Consider the following 15587-nt stretch of genomic DNA (forward strand, 5'->3'; position numbering starts at 1 on the left):
CAGCTATTTTATATTGCCCAGGGGGAAGAAACACCTCCCTACTTTGGATTTATGACTTAGGGCGCAATCCTAACCCAGGTTTGGGCTGGTGCAAGTCCCTTGCGCCAGCCCAGGAGCGTCACAAATGTGCTGTAAGGCATGTTTGAGCCTCCTCAGGAGGAAACTGCATCAGCACAAGCAGATGCGCCAACACATGGAGGCTGACTCCAGCCTTTGTGATGGTTCCCTGTTGAGTCTTGCGTCGGCCCAGCTGGGCTGACACAAGAGGAAAAGTTAGGCATGGGAGAGGCGGGGAGGAGGTGGGAGGGAGGTATTCCTGGGTGTGGGGAGGGTGGGCGGTGGGCGGCCGAGGGGGTGGGCAGGCAGGGAGTGAGAGGCGGGGCTGGGATCTGGCAATTATGATGGATCTCAATGCCCGTTCCCAGGGAGAGCAGAATGGCTTTAAGCCGCTCTGCTCTCCTTTGACTTGTGCCACCTCAAGAAGTGGCACAAGTCCGAGGAGACCCAGAGGGGTCAGCAACCCTTACCTCTGGCTGAGCTGCTTCTGGCCACTATCCTGCGCTGGATACAGTGTAAGCTTCTTGGCTTGCCTGTTCCAGCACAGGATAGGATTGCACCCTTAGAAGGGTAATATCTGGGGCAGTTAATATTTGCTACACCAAATTGGAGGGACCCAACTTTTCACTTATCTCTATAAACTTCTTGAGGGAGGGGTAAGGAATGGGGAGAACAGGGCACACTGAGGTTTTGTTTTTTATGGCTTTTTAACATTTTGTAAACCACCTTGGGCTTTTGCTTTGGCAAGGGAAAGGCAGGATATAAATTCTTTAAATAGATATCTTTAACAAATTATTGTAAACCTCCCTGAATCTTATGAGTTAGAAGAAACATTTTTTGGTAAGAAAATGAATAAATTAATATTAATGGAGAAAAGGTGCACGAAAAGCTTAATCAACTCCATTCCCAATGCTATAGAACTGGTCCAGATTGGAGCCTCCCAGTAACTTTGGCAAACCAGAGAAGATCCTATTCACAGATTTCTCATATTGCTATAGTGTAGCTCTTGAATGTTCAATGAAGTGCTCACAAGTAACTGTATATATTTTGATTTGTCTGTAAATTGCTCTCCTACTGATAGCAAAAACTACACTTCAGGCACGTTTACTACATGTTTATCCCTCCCTTTTCGATGCAGGAACATCAAGCTAATGAAGCAGCCCATACTACCTCCCATAGTGTCTCCTGGAAAGAAGGAGATAGTATAAAGATAGTCTAACCATATACTAGAAGAGACTACACCAACAGTTGACACTAGTGCACACTTTTATGTCTAATAAAGGTTTTGTTGACTGACTGACTAGTGCACACTATTACAGTACAATACAACCTAGCAAAAATTATGCTTTTTCTAAAGAGACTGAAAACAAAGCAACATGCTATTAATGATAAGCCTCAAGCATTTATAATTCATCATGTAGTTCCAGTAGTTAACTACTAATGAAAACTTTACAGTATAAAGTTCTAGGAACTTTTAACTCAGCAAAACCTTGATGAACTGAACCTTTTCCAGTGTTAATATGTGATTATGTCTTGTAGGTAGACTGTAGCTTCCTCCTCCCAATCTCACCACACCACATATATACACACCATTTGGTTGAAAAGTTAAAATACTGAGCTTCAAAAGCATAGTGTCAAAAACATTTTTTAAAATTAAAAATCAGAATTTTTTCCAAATTTCAGATCTGAAAATTTCGCTTCTATTTACAATTGCAGTTCTGAAACAACACAAAACAGAACACCAAAACTTCCAGTATATTGCAGGGGAGGTATTTGGAGAAGACTTGGATTCCTTACTCTGCATATCAGGAATAAGTTGAGGCATGCACTATTTTCATGTAATTCGCATAAGAAGCATGGCAAATTCTTTAGCATGTTTGCAAAACATTTAAGCTCCATGGCAGTAGCATGGTCTAATACTTGAGTTCTGACAGCACCATTTGAAGAAGTCTTTCAATGTGTTTGTCAGTGCAATCCTATGCATGTCTACTCAGAAGCAAGTCTCACAGAGTTTAATGGTACTTACTCTCAGGTAAGTGTGTATAAGATTGTAGTCGTAACCTATAAACCTAGAGCCACATTTTTGGCATTTTCAGAATTGGCTGAGTGCAGAAATTTCAAAAACCTACTTACACCGAATCCTATGCATGTCTACTCAGAAGTAAGTCCCATTATAGTCAATGGGGCTTACTCCCAGGTAAGTGTGGATAGGATTGCAGCCTTCCAAGACACTGAAGCTTGCAAAATATTATTTTTACTGCCATGACTCATTAGTTTGCAGTTAAGACCAAATCAGTGGTTACAGATGTGGATGTGGCTACCAAGAGTAGCTTAAATTTAAATGACAACTGAGAACACGATTGCTGATTTTGATTCTATTCTGTTCATCAGTAGTTGCCTATTAATGATTTGTGCAACTCTTCCTTCAAATGAAATACAGGTGAACATTGCTTAGTGACGTTCCAATCAGCAATGAACTGCATGTGCTACGGTCCATTGTTGATAAATGCGCCCCCCCAAGCTCCTGTAGCCAAGGGAAGCTGTACTCCCCTCAACTCTTGAGGCTTTTGTGAGCTTCACAGAGGCTATATGCATCTGCCCACAGCCTCTGCGGGGTTCAGAATAACTGAAAATAGGTACTTCCAGTTTCTAGAGGCTCCCCTCAGAGCGCCTCTCAGCTCCAGAGTCTTTGCATAGGTCGCATAGTTTAACAATTGTATCACTTAATGGTGGGTTCCCCTGGGGGCTGGGGATAAGAATAGGCCCTCAGTTTGGCTGTACTTTTTGTAAGAGGCGACTAAACAGCCACCAGGTAGATGGGACTCGTCAGCCTGGGAAGGCAGCTCATCTGAGAGAAGGAAAAACTCTGATCCCAAACCTCCACTGCTTTGTGGCTACATCCAGTTATGGAAAAGGCTTCAGGAGTCAACCTCGAGGCAAAATCCAGAGCCAGAGTCCCTGAGGCAGTTCGTGGCTGAACACAGTCATGTTCTGGCAACTCCTGCGACGCCACTGGAACCAACCGTATTGGCTTCTGCCTTTCCATTGGACCATTTCAGTGACGTGGAGAGGGGGGATTTGCTGCATGGGTATCAGCCTATCCTCCATACCTACTTTACCCAGGCTTCGTGCACTGGAGAGGGCACTCTGTTCCAGAACCACCATTCAGAGCGTGACACCATAGTCTTCCGAGACTGAAGGATGCCAACTCAAAAATGGTGGGAATGTGATAATGAATCCCTGTCAAAAGCAACAACACCTGTACAAATATCATTAAAAAGCCCATTTGTTGGCAGTCTTTGTGCTCCAGAAACCAGGAGAAAAACAAAAACCCCTTGTTGTATTTAAAATGAACAGTTGGTTTTTATGGTATCCATTTTGTGCACCTCCACATGTTAATCAAGTTGCTGCCTTGAAAAGAGGAGGAGATTCTGTTTGCTATATCCAAGAATGTGAATGCTGTCAGTTTGGGTAGGCATGAAATTTTCTCCCTATGAGAAGACCACTGTGTAAATGTGCTTTTTTCTCTCTTTTTACAATGCATTCTATTCTTTCCAAGAAATGAAGTGTTGATTTAAGCATCCGCAGTGATTATTGTATTGTTCCTGCTGATGAAACAGGACTGATAAATTATTCCAAATCAACTGGATGAAAGCACAACACTGGATATGCTTAGCATGACACAGAAAACAGGGGGAAAATAGTCACTTTCCCTCTAGCAAAAAGTTATGTCATAGCAAAATTTTTAAGACAGCATCATTATGGTTTTACTTTACTGTAAAACACATCAAAGCTTGCAAGCTCGTTTTAGAATGCAGCTGGAGTCTGAACTAAGAAAAGAATTGGAACATTAGTCTGAAATATCAAATAATAAAATGTAAATGCTGTACTGTGCCTATGTTACATTGTAAAATGTGCTTTAAAGACACCACTCCAAAACTGCACATTTGTGTGTCACAGTCTACAGTACAGACAGGTGCTGTGTAACTTGGCCTGTAATAGGCCAGTTGTGTTTTCAAGTAATATAATTAATGAGAGATGGAGCTTTCTGCAACAATAAAGGCAATTGGGAAGCCAGTCTCCAAGCTGGTCTAAGAGAGATTAATTCAGTTGGAACCAGCAAATAATTCATCAGAGAATTGCAAACTGATCACAATATTATTGATCAACCATTCATCTAGTGGCAACCTTTGTACTGAAATAGGCTTAGGGTTGGTGTCTGTCCAGTTTTTTACTCAGACAGTAGGAAACTGAACATTTATGTCTCTTTCCCAAGTCTGGAGACTCAAAATCTGGGAATGACTGGGAAAAGAACCAGATTGGGTAAGGCAGGATTTTTTTTGTCCCTCCCCTCCCCTTCCAAGCTCTCTGCTGTTGCTGTAGCTTAATGCTCCCCCAGGTGGCTCTTGCTGCCACAGCTTGCCTCTCTTTGGAAGTCTGGAGATAGCTGAAGCAAAGGAAAGAGAATTAAGTAGGGTGTGTTTTAAGAGAATTAACCAAAGTAGTGTTTTTCTACCTTCTGCTGTTATTTAGTTACCAGGTTTATGTTAATCTCTTCTTGGGAGTCTAGCTTTGTAGTCAGAGACAGAGAGAGGAGTCTAGCCTGTGAGTCCTGGATAAATTAAATGAAGGCGGAGTGAAGCGGAAAATACAGGCATCACCCGGTATCCGCGGGAGTACGTTCCTTCCCCTTTGTGGATTCTGGAAATAGCAGATAAAATAGAACCCTATCTTTGCATCCCGCCTTTCCCATTACTTTTGTTTATCTTCATTACAGTCAAACACCTGTTGCTTTAACCAAACAAGCAGGCTGGCAGTCTCTTGCATGTCTCTGTATGTATGTCTCTTCCTACAGGCCTCCTTCAATCCTATACAGTCATTCCAAATGAAAGCCACCAGAATCTCTTCTTCTCACCATTGGCATCATTAGGGTTCGTGTCACCCAGTGCGGGAGGCCTGCGTGTCACCCTATGCAGTGGGCGGGGCAACACCCCAGGTGGTGGGCGTGGTGATGTGCCATCGCCCTGCCCCCACAGGTTTTTTTGCTGTACTTTCTGTTAGAAAGATATTTCAATGTGGTTTGTTTTATTGCATTCTGCATGAAATTATGCATTGATTGATATGTAACATGATGGCATTATTCCTCCAAACTCTGATTTTAGTGATTTTGAAAACTTGTAGAGTCTCACGCACACACACAAACTTTTAGCACTGGGACCCACTTTTTAGAATGACAATCTGTCCAGGACCCATTGGAAGTGATGTCATGGCCAGAAGTGACATCATCAAGCAAATTAAAATAAATAATTATAAATAATTAAATTAAAATAAAAGAAATAAATAAGGGGGAGCCAGTCCTGTTCCACCAAGTGAATCTGAAGTAAGTCCTATTTTGGTCAATGGGGCTTACACTCAGGAAAGTATGGGTAGAATTGCAGCCTGTGAGCTCAAGCCTATGCATGTCTACTCAGAAGTAAGTTCCATAGTGGTCAGTGGAGCTTACTCTGTAGTCTGCCTGCAATAACAACCCCCCAAAAAGAACAAGTGAGATTTCCAGCCCTCCCCAGTGCCCAGTTTAAAGTTCTTCTATTTCAGGCATATCAATACAAAGACCCACCTGGCTTTGCAAGTGCAAAATAGAAAACTTTCCCCTTACCAGTTCAAGCAAGGAAAGGAGCAATTTCACTCTGGTATTTTGCATTGCATTCCGCTGGAAATTCCGCATCCAATGGTGTATGGCATGACGAGGTAGCTCCTAGTGCCGCAATTTTAGCACGTCATCCCCCCAGGGCGCGTCACCCCCCAGCGCGTCACCTGGTGCGGCCCAAACCCCCCTAGCGACACCACTGCTTCTCACAGATGATCTTCACTAGAAGACTTCCATTTCAAAATTTGAGAACCAGTCACTACTTGATAAGGATAAAAGTGAGGAAATATCTTGCAGGAGCTGTTGTATACAATTTGCTTCCGTAAATAAAGAAACAAAACAAAAATGAAAAATCTGAGCTGCTGTTCATTATACCATAGTTGCAAGTGAAAATGCATGCAGAATTTGATGAGGAAATTACCAAGTGATATCTTTTTATCAATGTCTGTCACCACTAAATTTATGAAATATAGTGTATGTTCTCCATAATTTGCAATGTAGCAAATGTGAATATTAGAGTTTTGATGCTTCTTGTGCCAATTTCTGTGACTATGTAAGTCAGAAATCAGAGTGTATTAGAAGCAATGCCCATGTTTTGGGAAAGGAAAGGGAATACTTTACAAACATGAACTGGAAGGTTCAGGATGACCCAGCCTGGATTGCAAGCCTGTTACAAGGAGAGTAAAGAAAAATTGTGGCTCATTCTTGAGGTTGCCAATGCCGTTTTTATAGATGTTGCAAGATCTTGTGAAATTTGCTTATCATGGAAATTTGTTATCATGGAAATGAGTGTGACTATCCTGATGTAAACATCCAGTTCATAAATACACAACCAGATGGTTGTGTGCCCAAAAACATGATTGAAGGAAGAGAGTACACAAGCTTGTTTGCATAAACTGTCTTGCTGTCTTTGTTTAGGTGCTGAAGAGCTGATATAATTTTTATATCACTTCCAATACTAATAAGAACGTTTTGTGACATATCTGTAAAAGATAGATAAGCCAAATCAAAAACTGAATGAATCTCCTATCCTACAACACCCTATCGGCCCAAAAAATAATCCAATTTGAAAAGTAAGTATGGTAGCATTATTTTCCTCCAAATGAATGAAATAAAATCTTGGTTTTTAATATCTGGCAACACTCAAAATCTGAATGTATTTGCAGCCATATCTGTTCAAAAATATTTCATACGCTCCACCAGAAGTTGTTAATGGCCCTGTTCTGTGCCTCACAGGACATTTCTTGCTGCAGGGTAGATGAATAGAGTCCATTAGAATGAAAATATTCAGGTTCATTGAACAAGTCAAATAAGTCAGATTAAAGTAATTGGTTGTTTAAACAAAACCTGCTTTTACCTCAGTGGCTTGGATGCTGGGGCCATAGAGAAGCTTTATCCTTGCATGTATCAACCAGTTGAAGGCTGGTGCTATTAAAGACATTTATTTGCATTAATGTACCATGTTTTCCTTGTTAGCTGAAGGAATTATACATGTTCTGGTAAGTAGAATTAGCATTTGGTATTGTCACATGTTTAAATGGCATTCCAGGATCATTGCCCACGCACCTCCCTTTCCCCCATAAACATGCAAGACAGAGACTTGGGTTTAAATTCAGCCAATTTATTGAAAACCAATCACAGAGGAAAAACCTGCAGTGGGCAAAACCTTAAACTCCTTCCACCAAAATGCGGGTGTCGCAAACTTAGGGGGGTTTGGGGTGAGAGTTCTTGGCTCTCGAACCCTAAAGCTCCCAAGGTCCCCTGTTCAGTAGTACTGCCACCACCCTGTATGTAATTCTATCCCTTGCAGGCACTGAGCACTTTCTCCAATTAAAGCTTCAGTCCTCAAGTTACTAGACTTCAATGAGTACTTGGTAGCTTGCTGAACGGCTAGGCAGGATTCTGAACCTTTGTCCTCAACAGACAATGAAACAACTTAGTAAAAGAGATTTTAGTGTATTAAATACATAAGGTTACATAAGGCAGCAAATGCTAGAGGCATAAACATCTAGGAAACATATCAGCAATAAAATAACAAAGCTAGCTGGCTATCTCTATTAATCCCTAACTCTCACCTAGGTCAGCTTCTCTTGTAGATCTTTTTTAGCTCCAGGCTACCTGTGAGGCCAGATGCCCATGTTGGACAATGGGGCTCCCAGCGTGCAGGATGTTGCACCCGAAACCTCTGTCCAAGAAGGGACCGGACCCACCCTTTGGGCCTCATTATACTTCTTATGCTAATACTACTGAGGTGACTTCATACTTATTTAGACTGTCCAACCAGAAACTTTTGAGGGCAGAACCTTCTTGAAGTGGGCCCTCTTAGTTCTTACCCCTCCCAACTGGAGATCCACAGCTGCATTTCATCAGCTTGATAAGGCGCCGTCCTGTCTGCAAAGGTGCTACATTCCAATGGATTGTAATTCTTGTTGTCTGTCCTTTCTGGCCAGCAGAGGAGAGACAACAATCTTTGTGTTTGTTTACTCACATTCTTGCAGCTAGGAACTGCTAGCCACTTCTCGGTTACTGACTTAGTTTGGTTCAGGCTCCACATGCTAACCAAGGCCTAATGTACATATTCATGACAGCGGGCAATTAACTTAGGAAGACATAGAAAACATTGTCTTTTCCCAAAAAATGGACGATACTGACTCAAAACTGTGATCTGTCAATAGATGGTCCAGGATTTTCTGCACCAACCCCAAAGTCTGTTTTTGTTCCGACAACCAAGTAGTTGTAGTCAACCAACAAACTTCTAAGTCACTCAGGGTTATGCATTTGGTTATGGAATTCTGGTGGCACGTGTATTAGCGCGCCACCGGCGTTTACCCTGCCCCCTCACGAGACACAGGACGGGCCAGCCTCGCAGCCGATTGGCTGGGGGCTAATTGGTCTGGGGCCACATGCAGGCTGCTCAGAGAAGCCCTCGCAGTTGGGACCAGGCAGCAGTCACCTACCCGCCCACCCTTTGGCAGTCCGAGACTAGCTGGTCGCCTTCTGGGGCTGGGTAGGAATTTTTGCCATCAGCCTAATTGGCACATCGGTTGGTGGTTTTTTTGCCTACCCCGGACTGTGGAGTTAGGGGCGGAATGGGGGTTTTCCATAGGTCTTCTTGGTCACTTTAGGGAGGTGTCGTGTGGGTTTTGGGTAGGTAAGGTCATATCGGTGTACACCGCAGGGTGGCAAGGGCCGGGTGGACTCCACGCTTGGTCATGCTGGCATTCCCGGCTGGGTGACACAGGCTGGATGAACCTCGGCCTGGTGGTAAAGGCACAACGCGGGTTCGCTTGGGTGGCCTGAGCTAGCCTGCCACCCTGCCCCTTCGGGGTGACAATGAAGGGGGCGGCAGGCTTGTACTGACGCTGCCCAGAGTCTGGTGTGGTCGCCCAAATCACTATAGGGGGAAGTAGACGGGCAGCTCCGTTTCCCCCATGTAGAACCCGCATGACTTATTTGTTAGGCCCTGTTGCAATCTGAAGTATATTTAAATAGATAATAAAGTGGCCCTTTGTACCATATGCCCTTGCCTGTGTCTTTATTGGGGGGTGCTGGGTAATTTGTGCTCCAGTGCCTGCACATTTATGTTGCCTGGGCATATTCTGGGCTTGGAAAATGAGATTTTAAAAAATATATCTTACTTTTATTTCTTAAATACACTGGATAAAATAATTTAATAATTTAATAATTTAATAAAACACAATTAATGATAAAACCACACACAAAGAGAAATGAAGAGGAAACAATTTCATGAAAAAAAATGGGGGCAAAAACTGGGAAAAAACACTAGAAGTAAATAGGAAAAGTCCTGAGGAGAAAATATTCAACTCGAAAACAATCAACCCACAGCAATTAGAGCAACCAAACTGTAGAAATTAAAGCAGATGATTAGCAAATATAAAATAATAGAAAAGGCAAAAGTATTAATGACAATATACAAAAACCCAGAAAGGAACAAATAGGGGGAGGAAAGGTTGGGGAAAAACAGTGAAGGATCCTGCAAGAAAAACAATCTGCAGAAAATAACGTTGAGCCACAAAGAAAAAGAAAGAAGGCACTTAACAGAACTCACAGGAAGAAGGGGAGGCGAGGGGAGAAAAACCTCTGCAAATAAAAGGAAACCAAAAACTAGGCCAAATTTAACTAAAAGAATATGAGCCTTTAGGCCAGCAAGTCAGGTTGCAGACAAGCAACTGGAATGATTCTGGAACGAAAGACCCTTTCTTCCAAGGAACTGCTGGCGGCTGCCCGGAGTGTGTAGGATGTGGCGGCAGCCATTTTTGGCACTGCCGCAGCCTGGTCCCCCCGGGAAGCTCAGAACTGGGCTGTAAGATGTGGTGTTAGGAACTTCCAGGCCAGGCAAAAGGCTGAAACTGGGTTCATACATGATCTATGGCACACTAATTATGAGAGAAAATGGGAATATGTAAGAACTTCTGATGATTACCTCATACCACAAGTTAGCATTGCCACTAACAATTTCATCTGCAAATCAGGCAAGGGTGCTTGCAAAGTGCTTTATAAAAAACATATTATAAAAATTTTTCGCAACCCACCAAAAATCAGCTCATGACCCTCTGGTGGGTCCCAACCCACAGTCTGGGAAACACTGCACTAAGGAATTATACTGAAGTTATTCCATGCTCTTAAAGGTAACTATAGAAAGGCACCTTGCTGCAGTGGTGTCATTAGGGTTCGTGTAATCTGGTGCGGGATGCCAGCGCATCACCCCCCATGCAGTGGGTGGGGCAATACCCCAGGTGGTGGACGTGGTGATGTGCCATCACCCCGCCCCCACTGGTTTTTTGGGTGTATCTTTTGATAGAATAAAGATAGAACACAATCTGCATGAAATTACGCATTGATTGATATATGACATGATGGTATTATTCCTCCAAACTGTGATTTTAGTGATTTTGGTCACTAGTGGTGTCACATTCCCCTCCCCTCGTGTCAACTTACTAAAACCTTATTGTATCTGTTCTCAAACTTTTAGCACCGGAACCCACTTTTTAGAATAACAATCTGTCCAAGAACCACCTGAAATGATGTCATGGAAGAAGTGACACTATCAGGCAAATTAAAATAAATAAGTATAAATAATTAAAGTAAAACAAATAATTAAATAAGCAGAAACCAGCCCTGGTCCATTAAGTGAATTTCCTCTGTAGCCTGCCTGCAATAACACCTCCCCTCCAAAAACCAGTAAGGTTTTCAGCCCTACCCAGTGCCCAGTTCAATTTAAGAACGTCTGTTTAAACCAGATCACTGTCAGGATCACCTGGCTTACTCAAAAAAGTTCACCTTATCAGCTGAAGCCTCTGTTTTGATCCTTTTTAGTGGGAGGATGCCATGGGGAGGCTGCCTTCTGGAGCATTTGTTGAGCTCCAGTTCCATCAGATCAGGCTCATTCTGATGGCTTCACATTCCCCTTTGCCTGGACTGACCACCAGCCAAAGCAAGTTTGCTTACTTGTGAGTGAAGGCGACTGTGAGGCTTAGCTTTGCTTTCCATAGGGCTCAATACATCCTTCTGCTTGGAGAGAGGGACTTCCTTCTCAGGTGTTTTTGGGGGCTGCATTCTTTGGATCAGGACCATTCTGGTGTCCTTGGTTTCCTCTCAGCAATTCCTGCCCTTTCAGATGGACTAAGGCAAGGTCTCCTACTCGCAAGTAAACGCATGATACAGCTCAGTTTCACTTTCCATAGGGCTCCATGCATTTTTTGTTCTCCGGTGTTTTGGCCATAACTTTTGATAGAAAGGAGATATTTCACTCTGGTTTTTTGCATTGCATTCCACTGGAAATTCCACATCCAACAGTATATAACATGATGGTATTACTCCTAACCACCACGATTTTAGTGTGTCACCCCCCCCCACTGCACATCATCCCCCCGTGCGTATCACCTGGAGTGGCCCGCACTACCCGCACCCCCCTAGCAATGCCACTGCCTTGCTGTCATTTTCTTTTTTTCTGTTCTATATCAGGAAGACTGCAAGGTCATCCATTTTCATTCATTCATTCATTTCCTTGTTATGCTTGCCCCTGCCCTTCCTGCAGGGAGTTTAAAGCTCTGTGAAGCTATCACAACAGCTCTGTGAAGTAGGTCAGGCTGACTCTCAGTTGTAGCTGAGTATGATTTGGACATAGGATTCCTACATCCAAGTAAAGTGCTTTAGTCATTGTCCTACATTCTCTTTAAAAGGAAACATGCATCTTCTCTGATTCCAAGAAAAGTCACAATGATAAATAGTTTGACATCTGAGGAAAGACATCTGTAAATGGTTATATATACCTTGAGGCTTATCTCTAATGCCACATTAAAAGAACATTTGAATTATTGTGATTTTTTTATACTAGTACTGCACCACTTGTGACTGTTGGTGCTTATTACCATTTAGACTATTTCTATAACACTTTCCTCAAAAAAATAAAAAAAAAATTCACAATACAGATGCAAAATTAATGAAGTAATGAGAAATGATTCCCTATCCCCAAGTGGCTCACGGTCTACAGAAGATACAAATGAGATTGTCTTATACCTCTTTAAATATGTATACATGGACTGTAGCTTTAAGTTCAAGGATGAACTCAAGGAAGCTCCGGAAGCTTTCATCCACAGTTCAGAAAAAGCAAGGGTGACTTGAAGGAAATCTGTCTCCTTTTTAAAATCTAGAAGTTCACTGGTTTGAAAGGTTTGTATTAGTTCCAAAGGAAAGCAGGTGGCATCAATTGAAAATGCTTTGTACATTGGGCATGTTGCTGTAGCAGGGCAGAGGACCTGTACGTCCATTCTAGGACCGCCCCTCCCTCCCGGGGGTTCTACAGGCGATTTGGACCGGGCCAGAGCAGCAGCAGTCTTACCCTTCCTGGGTATGGACCACAATGAATGCTGATTATTTTGAAAGAGGTTGTTTATTCTTGTTAGACATTTAACATTCATCTGGCTCTTGTTACCCCATGGAGCTGGACGGGTCAGGATTGTCGCCTCCCTCCAAAGTCAGTGCCCCTGTCCTTCTCAGAGTCCAGGAGTCCTGGGCCTTGCCAGGCTCCTCTAGTTACAAGGCATCATCCCCCAAGCTCCACAAGTCTTTATTAGCATGAACTCCTGTGCTGCCTCCCAGGAGGTGAGGTGTTCTTCCCAGTCAGGGAGGGGAGCCAGATGTCAGAGGATGGGGTTTGGGAGGCCCCAGTACCTGGTTGTCCTTCACCAGCCCCTCAGGGAGGGGGTTCCTGGGGTGCCCTTTGTGTTTCCCCCACCACAGCTGACTTCCATTCAGCAAGAGGGTGCCCCCCTTCCAAGCCTACCAGGGCTGCTCTTCCTCTTCCCCGGTCCATGCCTCTGAGGGAATCAGGGCCTAGGAAAGGGGAGTAAAGAGGGTAACTTTTATTCGGGCCCAGGGTCAGAAAGGGGTCCCAGGAGCCAAAGGAGGGGGCCCAGAAAGTTCCTGGGATCTGACATTTTCCTATCTCACCTGAACTCACTGCCAGCGCATGATGCTGGGGCACATCCACGTGTATGCAGTGTTAGCTGCTGCTGCAAGTAATGCACACCGGGACCAGGAAAGTATCCATGACCTTCTTGTGGTTGGCAACCTTCAGTCTTGAAAGACTATGGTATAAGCCTACAGCACCAGGTATTCCCAGGAGGTCTCCCATCTAAGTACTAACCAGGCCTGACCCTGCTTAGCTTCCAAGATCAGATGAGAATGGGCATGTGCAGGGTAACAGACTTAACACAGTGTCAAATCTAGGAGAAAACTGGCCTGCTACAGTAGCTCTTTGTCTTGTGGATCCCATAACCATGAAAAAGTGTATAGCTCAGGGACCCAGCTGTGGGGCTACAGCTGCTGCAGAAGTTCATTTTGGTCCATTCTAGTGTGAGCCTAAATACAATGATGCTAATATTCTGCAATCAATTTTCTGTATTTCAAAGTTTTTAGAGAGACTCAGGAGTGTGTTTTGTTTTCCATATTACTTTATTTAGCTGCCAGTACTGCATGGTAGGGTGGACATGGGCTCTGCATCACAAAACTTAGTAGACCTGGGCTCCAAAGACTATTGCGGCTGTCAGCACCCTGCCCTAATTGCCCCCCATTCTGCCTGCCCCCATTCAGCCCCAACCCCTTTGGGAAGGGGCCCCAAAGAAACTTTGTACCCCCTGATAAAATTCCTCTCATAGGCCCTGGAGGGAATAAGTGTGGCTGGATCCCCTCAACAGTAACTAGAGCCTCCTCTCCCACAGGCTGCTGGGCTCCTTATGAACCCAGCTGCCAGACTCAAGGGCCCCACCCCTTCCATGTGATCCTCCTCAGGGCCTGATGGTTACCTGACCCTACTCCCAGGGTGACCCCCTGGACTGGGGGAGGGATCCTGAAGGTACTTATCAATTTCTCTGACTGCTGAGGGGTTTTTCCCATCTGAGGGTTCCCTTGCCCCCAGGGGCACCTGCGGTGTCAGAGCTGAGCCCTGATGATAGGACCAGATGACTGAAGAGGTCCCTTTCAATTCTGATTCCATTTTAGGGAGAGCTCTTGGTAATGAAAGAAACAGATGGTACTCAAATATTCTCCTCAACTAAAGTAATTGGTAAAGGAAAGGGTTAATTCCTGTCCTTTTGCTTCTAGGCTCCTAGACCAATGCACTGGCAAAACAATATATTAACAGAAACTGCTGTCTGAGAGGTTGTGCAGAGCTTGAAAGACAAGTTGACAAAAGACTTTGACAGGAGAAAAAATGCACTGTGTCCCTATGGCATATGACCTAGGCTAAAGCAGTCTCAGTGTTGTGGAAATTTAAAGTGATATAATGAGATTCCAATTCAGCAATAGTTGTATTGTAAGCATGGGAAGTCCGCATGATGAGATGTGCCAGGATGGGGACAGGTGAGCAGCTGAATAAGCATTCCATTAAAAATAATGTGATGAAGATAAACAATACCCATAGTCACATATATGTCTCTAGCACAAAACATTTCTGTCCACAGTACCTGATCAAGCAAGCAACTCATATTGGAACTGTACAGATGGATTGATCTCTGCTTCCATATCAATTTATTCTTCTCTGAATTGAGTTTTGGATTGGTGGAGTGAGTGAGTGATGGTCAAATCCTATCCAATGTTCCAGCCCTGGTGTAGCCAAGCCAATGGGGTGTGTACTACAACCTGCGATGGATAGGTAGTTAAAGAGGCCTCCACAAGGTAAGGGAACATTTGTTTCCTTACCTCGGGGCTGAACTGCAGCTGCACCAGTGCTGGAAAGTTGGATAGGATTGGGCCCTGAGTAAGTAATAAGCAAAGAGTGAATGTGATGGCTATCTTTAGGTTAAAAAGTAAAAAAAAAAATCTTATTGCACTTGACATTTTAAATACACATTTCATATTTTTGCAGGTTAGAGCAGGGTTTCTCAAACTTTGAGGGAGCTTTACTCCCTCAGTAAGTTCTTGCAGGGGAGGGGCTAGGGCACTGATGCAATCCCCAGGATCACCTCGCTAAGGGGTAAGGTATTGTCACTAAGGGGGCAAGGGGGGTGCTTTGCACTTACTTCAAGAAGGCAGGGCTGCAGCAGGCTGCAGGAGGTGCGGGGAGTCCTGCACAGCACTCCCCAAGGCTTGGAACTTTCACTAAAAGCTTTCACGCAAAGCACTTCAGTTTTGCAGGAGGTGCTTTGTGCCTGCTTTAGTGAACGTTCCAAGTCTTGGGAGCGCTGTGCAGGGCTTCGCAGGGCTCCCCGCGCCTCCTGCAGCCTGCTACAGCCCTGCCTTCTGAATGTGCAAAGCACCCCCCTTACCCCCTTAGTGACGCCATCTTGGGGATCGCGTTGCTGCCTCCCCCCCACCCCTTAAAGAGACAGGGGAAGCGTTAAACGAACTGGTGGGTCGCAAC

General features: G+C 44.1%; 1 pseudogene; it reads right to left on the reverse strand.

Annotated features, from left to right (window-relative positions):
* Nucleotides 1-13324: 13324 nt before the first annotated feature.
* LOC136646538 (5S ribosomal RNA) lies at nucleotides 13325-13442 on the reverse strand (annotated as a pseudogene).
* Between the last annotated feature and the right edge of the window lie 2145 nt (nucleotides 13443-15587).

Source organism: Tiliqua scincoides, chromosome 3, assembly GCF_035046505.1.
Source record: "Tiliqua scincoides isolate rTilSci1 chromosome 3, rTilSci1.hap2, whole genome shotgun sequence".
Lineage (NCBI taxonomy): Eukaryota > Metazoa > Chordata > Lepidosauria > Squamata > Scincidae > Tiliqua > Tiliqua scincoides.